The sequence below is a fragment of the Sabethes cyaneus genome, chromosome 3, assembly GCF_943734655.1.
Source record: "Sabethes cyaneus chromosome 3, idSabCyanKW18_F2, whole genome shotgun sequence".
NCBI classification, from domain to species: Eukaryota; Metazoa; Arthropoda; class Insecta; order Diptera; family Culicidae; genus Sabethes; species Sabethes cyaneus.
The window spans coordinates 47,476,464-47,486,103 of record NC_071355.1 but is presented as its reverse complement, the minus strand read 5'-3'; positions in this window follow the sequence as shown (position 1 = coordinate 47,486,103).

Genomic DNA, 9,640 nt, shown 5'->3' with positions numbered 1-9,640 from the left:
AGACTTTTTACTTTCCACAATACACTCTTTTTTTTTAGCCACTTGACAATTACCTAGTTTAGTCCTTTTAATTTTACACAACGCACGACAAAATCTTCGTTTTTATCTCACCGACAATAATCAAATAGATATATATATATAGGGGAGTGTCGTCGTGGTTGGGCCACGTTTTGGAATTCGCCCATAACTTTCGTTTCAAAAGGAATTTCGGAAATCTAAATACATCATTACAAAGGTTTAAGAATAAGGTATATTTCCGGAAAGTTTTGAACTGATTGCTTGAAAAATAAAAAAGGTATAGGCATTTACGTGAAGACAAAAAAATGTTGTCATAGTCGGGCCATATTGTACAGCTTGGGCCAACGCAGTAAATCTAAGACATACGTATTGAAATTCTATATAGAGACATGAAAAGAATGAATTCCGTGAACAACGGCTCATTTAGCTACAAATACCCTATTTTTAATTGCATTTTTGCGAAATTATGGCGATCTTGTAAAATCAATATTGCTACAATCGCCTTTTCCGAAGTGTACAACTACAACGAAACAAACAACAAAAATCCAGGTTTTTATCGTATTAATTTTGCTTTATTTAATCACATTTTACGTGACTGACATTCTGTAGCGATTATTGCGCTTCTGCGCTTAAAATTATGGTGGCCCAACCACGGTTACTCAAGTGGCCCGACCTGTACAAATAGCGCTTTTCTAGTATTTCACCTTAGCTTTCTCAAACACCTTACTAGAGGGGATTTTTCTATAGTATTCATGTGCAGCACAACACACTTCATACATTTTCAAAATTTATCTCGATAATTGCATGTCATGAATAATTTCTTGAAGAAAAGTTCATTGCGCGTGGAAAACTTTTTTTAGAAGATTTAGTCACTGAATTCAGTACGAGTGTTTTGAATACACGATTGAAACTCACAATATTGTGAAAAGTTAGCTATCACAGTAAGAAGTTTTACAATGATTGTATCATAGATATCATGAGTTACTAAAACTGTAAAATCGTGATGATATGTTTATCGAGCCTGAGCCCTTTTATAAGTTCGGCCAGTTAAAGGTTGAATCTTTAAAAGTTTTTCAATTTTTAACAATCTTTTGTCCTGGCAACCATTATTTACTGTATAATACCCTATGGCTCTGAATACCTTGGTTGTGTTTCTCATGGTATCTGTGGGCAACCCTGTAGGGAGGACCCCTCCATCTATCGGGGACGTGGAGGGCTATCCCACTTACAGAGGAATCTTCTGGTTGTATTTGAAAAGGCCTTCTCGAGAGAGTTAACCCTCCGTCCCAGACGAGAGACGCCAGACGTGGAGGGATATAACTCACCCAGTCGATCGCATCAACGTTTCTCTGGCAGATAATTGAGAAAGCTTTCCGAAGCGAGCGATCCGTCCGTTCCGGTCGCGATGCGACAGTCTTGGAGGGATATCGCTCAGCTCGTTGACTGCTAACTCAAACCTGTTGTACTATGCCAGAGAAAGCTTTCCTGAGTGAGTGACCCGTCCGCCCCTCGCAAAGCGAGAGATTTGGACGGTTATCACCCACTCAGTAGACAGCTTACTCAGGTTGTTTTAGATATGACCGAAAAAGCTTTCCCGTGTGAGTGACCGCTCCACCCGAAGGTTTGGAGCGCTATCAATCACACAGTCGACAGCTTGCTCAGAGATGGACTTAGGAAATTTGGATTGGGAATTATGAGCAGATTGAAAAAAGCATGTTAAATTGACAGAGCTAATTTTATAAAAAATATGTAACCGAAGGTTACAAGTTGCTACAGGCGAATCGATCCAAGCATTTCCCAAAAACAGATGCTTATTGATATATGTTTACTACTGTGATTGTTATTCGTTTATTTGTAATATAGGACTGACATAGTTTGATATTTTTTTCAACATCTTGGGAACAAACATAACTTTTTTGTTTGAAATATTGAAAGAACAGTTAATTTAAAGATGATTCCCAGGTTTATCTCAAAAGTGGTGAAAAGTCAGATTGAACTGTTATGCATTTATGGGCAGTATAGTTCTTCGATTAATGTTGAGCAGCGCTCAAAGGTTCCCATGCGCATCGGCATCAGCATACATCCCAAGTAACCAGTGAGCACTTAAAAAAGCAGAAATCTAGCTTTTTATTAGCCTATGGTGCACACCATATCGTGCAGCATAGTTCAATATGCCTATAAAAAGCTGTTAGAAAGCCGGTTTTGGCGAAATATCCGGCTACATTAGTGCTTGGAGATTTACAAATGTCATAAAACGTAACACCTGTTGCGTAACGGTAAAACGTCAAACATAAAAAAATGCGAAAAATATATTGTACATCCTTTTTTTATCTTCCCTCTCTGTTATGCTTATATGGCGTACTTTGTTGACGTTTCAAGATCGCTTTTTTGTTATTTTCTTTTTCGGCTAGAATTGAACCGCCAGCCAATCTGTCGATTGCGTGGCTTGGAGTGGAGGAGTAGGGTAACGCCTTTACCAGTTGATCTGTAAACGGTAGTTGCGAGTCAGCTGCCAAAAGCTCTACTTAAATTACCGAAATTCTTAACTCGGATGTTTGATTTGCTTATCAAAGCGGAATGGAGGGAAAGATTTTGTTTTTCACATTTCTTCCATAAGTTGCGCTTTGGGAGAATTACCTACCTTTTATTTTCTTTTTATGTGATGGCATACATGTATAGAAATATTTCTTGCATAATATCCGTATGCCCTATAGATTCGTGTTGATGTTTATTCAATCGGCGATGCAGGATTTTGCGTAAGACAAAAAGAGAGGGAAGCATTTTTTCTGTTATCACACTTACGTTCGCAAGGAGATTTCCTGCAAGTGTGAGCAGTGTTCAAAATCTCTTTTGATGCCGGTAACGGCAATAAAGCTTGCTTAGAGCATCTAATCAGCTTTTCATAGTGCTTCAAGTAAATTTTAATTCAGCATTGAGAATGCCATTTTAAAGCTGCTATGCTTTGACAATGCTGAATTATATCTGGCAGCATGTAACTTTCAAATATAGAGCAGCTTTCAAGCTTAATTCAGTGCTTAGCGGTTACCTGGGATTGATACTTGTGCGGCACATTATCGAGGTAACACATACACTAACGCATTCGTATGAACGGGGCACTTCGGGTTGCTGGCATGGTTCATCGGGCTCTTCTTTCGCAGGCAGTCCTAGTAGCAAAGTTCCACAATATAGGTATCCGCTACCGATACTCGGGATGGGGTTGCCATCCTATAGTGTCGAGATAACACTGTGTCTCCTGCCCGGTTGGTGTACGACTTTAGCTTCCTCCGGGGTTGGTTACCCGGTTTCCACTAAGGTTGCTCGTATCCCGGCTGATAGCACGTGGAAGTAGGGCTAGGGGTTGTTGGATAAGGTTCTAAGGGTCAGGTATTTTGTACAACACTTGTAGATTTTTGGATGTTATTTTGTTTTAAAGTTACAGATCGATGTCAAACGTGGTCAAACTAACATGTATTCTTCGATTACCTTGTTATGAACAAAATGACATTATTATTCAATACATTAATAGTTGAATTGTTTATAAAAAATAAATCAAAATAAATCGAAAGCGCAGAAACTGAACAAGCGGTGTGTAAGGTGTACAATTTGCTCCTACTGAAAATTACTCTCGTTTCTGTACGCAGCAAAGTTATTCAGCATCAGTTGGTGATCTGCAATCTGCAGCTGTGCTAAAGTTGACAATTTAGTTACTTCACGGAACAATTGTAACGATCAGTTTTCTGACTGTGTTACATTTATTTGAGAAGTATTTCATTTGCAGAAAATGTTTTAGTGGATCAAAAATCTCTGGCTAATGAACGGAAGTTCCAAATTTTCTCACTATTAGCGTTTTTGTTTTTTAACCTGGGTTTTCCAACCGACCACTGAATAAACAAACATTTTCGCGAGCCTAAACAAACGTTTTCGGGTTGTCAGTGTATTGCGTGGTTGTGTAGTTATTGCGAGGTTCAAACTGTGAAAAAACTCAGTGCGAACCCGTCGTCTAAAAAGTGCAACCCAGAGCGAAACTAAGTTCAACTTGAGTGAAAAAACAAACGTTTTGACAGCCGTTCGATTGGAACCAGAGCGAACCTAGGTTGGACCTAAGCAAAAACAGAAACGGTATATGTGTCATTACTGTGCAAAAAACTTTCTAAACATTCCTGCTCAAGCGAATCAAAACACCATATCATCCCTACTTTTTAAGCTCAAACAGCAGAAATGATATCGTACTAAGATTTATGTCAAAATCAACTTAGAAAGCTTAATGACTACTAGAAAAAAAAGTCTAGTCAGTATAATGCTACATCATTTAGGAACGATGATAGCGTTCTTTACAAATGCAAGCAACTGTATATTGCCCAAATCGTAAGATGTATCATTAACAGCGAATTTAAGCGCCGCCTGGTGACAAACTTTTGAAACTATATCCAACAAAAGGTCTTGACTTACTGATTACCTTGCTGAAAACAGTAACATTCTATATAGCCAGGATTCCGAGATATTTCGAGATAAAGAGTGTTTTACAAAATACAAATCGCGAGTATCCGTGGTACAAAAGTTGGCGCGAGTAACGGAAGGTTAACCCTTTCGGTCCATTTTGCAAGCTAATTTTGAAAAATTTCCATTATATCGACCTTTTCGCGTGCGCAATGGCGGCTAGTGGGTATAACTTACGGAAAACGTTTGTATGCCTTTGGCAACTTTATTCACGTCAAGTTGATATTTCCAGCCTTAATTGTTGTTGTAGAACTTTCAGGCATACGTGAGCGGAGTTCCCAAAAGCAAATAAACATTGTCGAAAACTGTACCCACTAGCCGCCATAGGCGTTTTTGATAAGCTATCGCCCGCTTAGAGGCGCTGCATAAAAAAAGTGATGAAAAGTAAAATCGCTGTCAAACTCCATACATTTTTGAAAAAAGCTGAAATAAAATGCAGTTTTTGATTAATCCTTTCAATTGTCAGGATTTTAGATAGCGAAATATTGGAAGAAATTTGTTTATCTACGTTAAGGTAAATGAAAATATTCGAATTAATTAACTTTGTGGCAGAAAAATGTTAATGTTTGATTTGTACCGCATGAAACAAAAGTACATAGAGTCAGCTGAAAAGTTTACATATCCGGGATAGAGAATCACCAATTATTTTCAGTCTGCACTGTTTGCCAATGTGTTTTCAAATGCTAACGGATTTATTTTCGTGATTAGCATCATCTGCGCCAAGAACCAAACATATAACCTATCAGTTCGTAAACATAAATACACTTGCGAAGCTCTAATAATCTCCCGAAACAGAAACAATATATATCAAATGAAAGGTAATGCTTTTTCTTACCTTTATTATCCATTTTCATCATTCCCACTGTTGGTAATTCAATAAAATATTACATTTAAAGTCGAGTTCCATATAGGTGCCAGCAAGCATTTTGGGAATTGCACTTTTTTTGTAGTTCCAATAATCACAACCAGGTAGCGAACGGTTGCTCTTAGTTTTGCTCGAATTCGCCTATTAAGCGCGCGAAAAGGTGGATACTTTCATGCGTTGCATGCCATCTACATATCAAATGTTTGTTTACCGAAACTTTTTGAACATCAGACCCCTCGTAGAAAAGAAATAATCATAAAAATAATAAAAGCAATATCTTTTTCAAGTTACAAAAAATTATGACAGTGACAACCGGAATGACAGAGCTGTCACTGTCAGTCATGAATTAACTCGCGGCATCCCAAAATAAATTTTTCGAAAACGTTCATTACGGACAAAATTCACTCTCGCCTGATGAACGGTTTACTTGTACGCATACTACTACACAATGGTTTGCGCATGTGTGTATCTTACCTCTCGAGATATTGCTTGCATTCTCGCTCGCACTAGCAACGATAGAACCGCGTGCTTGTCGCACTCCTGCCTGCTCTTGTCTGAAAGTGTGCGTAAAACAGTCGGAATTGAATCGTTTTTAGGATCACTACTAGATTTTCGAAACTACCTCTCGAATGTTGGTGAACCAGCAATCAAATTTGATGTTCATTCAGGAGTTTCGAACTGTGCTGCTGCTGGTTGCTGCTGGTTGGAAGTGAAGAGGCCAGGCAAAAGTAGTGCTTCAGCAAGAGCAACTTGACGACGAGGAAAAAGTTGGTCGAGATCGGCGCGGTTGTGGTGTACAGTGTATGTCATTTTTCTTGTGTTCTCCTCTAAATCATGCTACACGGGGTTTCGTTTGGTGCTCTGCGAGGAACTTTATTCAATTTGACAGGAAAATCCAACGGTTCTGAAATCGGATGTGCATTGCAACAACGGGTCAGTCAGTCAGTCAGTCAGTGATGAAAAAGTGGATTAATGAAGAAGGTGCAAAACCTGCCAGTCCAGCCCGTCGACCTAGAAGAAAATTTATTCGACGAGGAAGATTTGCTGTGTGAAAAAACTGTGTCTCGCTCGACTCGGAATGGGAATTTCCTTTTTAGCTGGTTTGGTGGACAGCAAATTATGTACGGGAATTGGGTGTCCAGCTGAGCGGACTTCCCTAAAGTGTATTTCGGATTAATGGTGCAGCAGCAAGTGACGTTTTCCTTTTTCACGAATGACAGCGCTATCCCTTGCAGTGCGATGTACGATTTTACCCAGCTGTCAGACAGTGCTAGATTAAGGAAACAGGATTCGTTCGTGGGCTGTAATGATTGTCCGGAAATTGTCTGATAAAGATTCTGAAATCTACATTTTCATTCGAAGAAATTCAGGGCGATTAAATTTGAATAGTGGATTACGAGTCGTTGATTTATCGAACAAACGTCTAGTGGGTTTTAATATGAACAGGAACATTAGAAGCTGCGAATTGTTGGAACTCAAACTGCGGTGGATTGTTCGACACAACCTGGTTACTAAGGACAGTCTATGTGTGTTAAAAAGTACCTGCTCTGCTCGGGTCTTACAAATAATCATTTATTACGCAGATTGCTAGCAGAAACCTACGAAGAGAACAAAACGCAGGGTGTTAACGCATTAGGCAGTGTTGGCAAATGTTTGACAAATTTTATGTTATAATTGCCAAGATCGTCTGAAGTCGTTTAAACATAATTACCATATAAACGTAAATAGTTTTTTGACGATTGTTGTGTATTTATACCTCAAAATTAAACGATTAATTTTTCAAAACAAAAAAAAATGGTTTTGATAGAGATTTCAAATATTACATTGATCAAAATTGTGTACCTATTATTTGTAGCTGTATACTGAATTTGCCTGTGATAAAATATTAGTTAATTCTTTATTTTTAAAGATTGATTTGAACGTTTTCAACTGAAAATTATAATTTACACTAGTCAACATAGCTGTTACCCTTCATAAAGATGTAGAGAAAAGTTGAAAATCTGACAAAAAAGTTAATGAGATAATTTTCTATTCCCGAATGGAAATCATTCTGCCAACACTACTCGGTATAACTGTCATGCCGAATTCACTAGTACTACGGCAAAAACTGCGAGCAAACCGAACCAACATCGTCTAGTTTTTCTTTTTCCTGACAACCCTTTTTCAGCTGCAGCTGAACCACCAGAACGAAGTGTATAGTGCAAACTAAGCAGTCAGTTTTCGCCTTCATCAAAAAGTAGAGTTTGACCATGGTCGGGTGAGACAGGCCCTATATCTACGTGCGCGGGTGCGATAATTCAGTGTAGCAATTCCATTTTTTCTCTATCGACAATGTCCAGTTAGTGCAGCCCGGGGACGACTTTCCCCGCGTTTTGGGTCCAAAAGAAAATTCGATTTTCCAATAATTCGACAGCGAAACGGCGAAGAAAGAAAAGTTTTCCATTTCTATATATTCTCATTTTTTCACGTTGCCTGTTTCTTTTCGTTTATACGTGTGTGTTAACTGTGTGTTGGTAGGAATCGCAGCGATCGCCCAAAGTGTACCAATGTACGTATAGTTTCAATAAACACTCACATTCATGATTTTTGATGTTCCCGTGAGTGGTTTTATTCAATGACAGTGATAGTGTGCAATCAATGTGAGCTGTGAATGATAATTTTGAGGCCAAAATAGAGATCTGAAAATTGGAAATTGGTGAAAATCATTTGCCGATTAAAGAAAAAATAGGTTGAATAATCGACGTATGTGAATTTTGCAGCTTCCTTCCGATCTGGCTATCGGCAGGCCGCAGAAAATAGTGATTGTGGCACGGGGCAAATGAGTTGAGTAATTTCCTTCCTTCGAAAGGCAGTGTAAAAAAGAAAGAGAAAAAAGCAAGGGATTTGGAAGAATTGATAAAATCATATCTTAGGCGAACAGAAAAAATCGTCATCGAATCGGCTTGTTATTGAAAAGTGTACGGTACGAAGAGTGACTTACAGTTGTGGATCGCAAAATTAGAAAATACGGAACAGACAGCAGCGGGATCAGGAGCAGAGCCAATCCGTACTTCTAGGACAAAGAAATGAGTGGTCGGCCCAGGACTACCTCGTTTGCGGAGGGTAACAAGCAGCAAAACTATCCTGTCATGGGAGGCATGAAAATTATCAGTAAGTAAACGCCAAAAATGTTTTGTTTAGATAATGCACAGTGTTACTTTTCGGAAAATCGGCAAATTTTTAGAACGGATCGGGCAAATGCGTAGTAAACATTAGCAAAATGTTTCGACAGGTTAATGTCGCATTTTCTACTGCACCATTAGCCAGTTGTCCTCGCTTTAGCAAACGCAAAGTTAGCACCTTCGGCAGATAAATTTACATTATTGACGCAGAGCTTACATATAAATGACAATTAAAGATGTGTTTCCAAGTACAATTTTAAAAAACAATCGTAATTCCCGTTTGAAAATCGTTTTAAATTTGACCCATTGTGCATCCACAAATGCACGAGCAAGATGATAAAGTTAGTTTTTGTTAATAGTTAAAAAAAAACTACTTAAAAGACGCAATATGTGTACAAAAATTTCAGTTGCAAATCAGATTCTACTAAAAAAAATTTACTTTAAATTATGGCAACTTTGCCAGGCAGACACTGTTGTTCACAAGGTTCAGATGTGTCAAAACTCAAGATATATCATCATTTTAATTACTTAGCTTTCTATGCAAGCAATGAATTAAGAAAATTGAATAAACGACACCCTTTTCTCTTCGTTAGTTACCTGATTTTTGATTGAAACTCTCATTTTATTTAGGTAACTCCTATTGAATCAGTCAGGTGTGAATACATTCGACAACAAAAAACATCTGGCAACCCTGACCGAGTTGTTTTTTCTCACATTGTTAATGCACACACAGCTGCTAAAATTGCTCGCTCTATCAATGCATGTACAATGTATGTATATATAGATATACAGCGTATTCCCCATTTTCAAAATGGCGTCGCCTTGATTCGTGGGAGATGAGAGCGATCGGCCGTGCCGTGATTCACAGAGAGGAAAGTTCATCCGTTCGATACTAAATACTTTTGGTTCTGCTGTACCGATGCAACAGATTATGGCTTGATTGATAATCGATTGAAGTGAAAATATTGGTTATGCCCAATTAATCATCGGAAATGAATAACCTTTCGGTTTCCCTTATCTCGGGCATCGTTAATTTCCCACCAGGCTACGAATTTCATTCGTTCGAAAAAAGTATATGCTGGCAGGCAGGTAATCAATT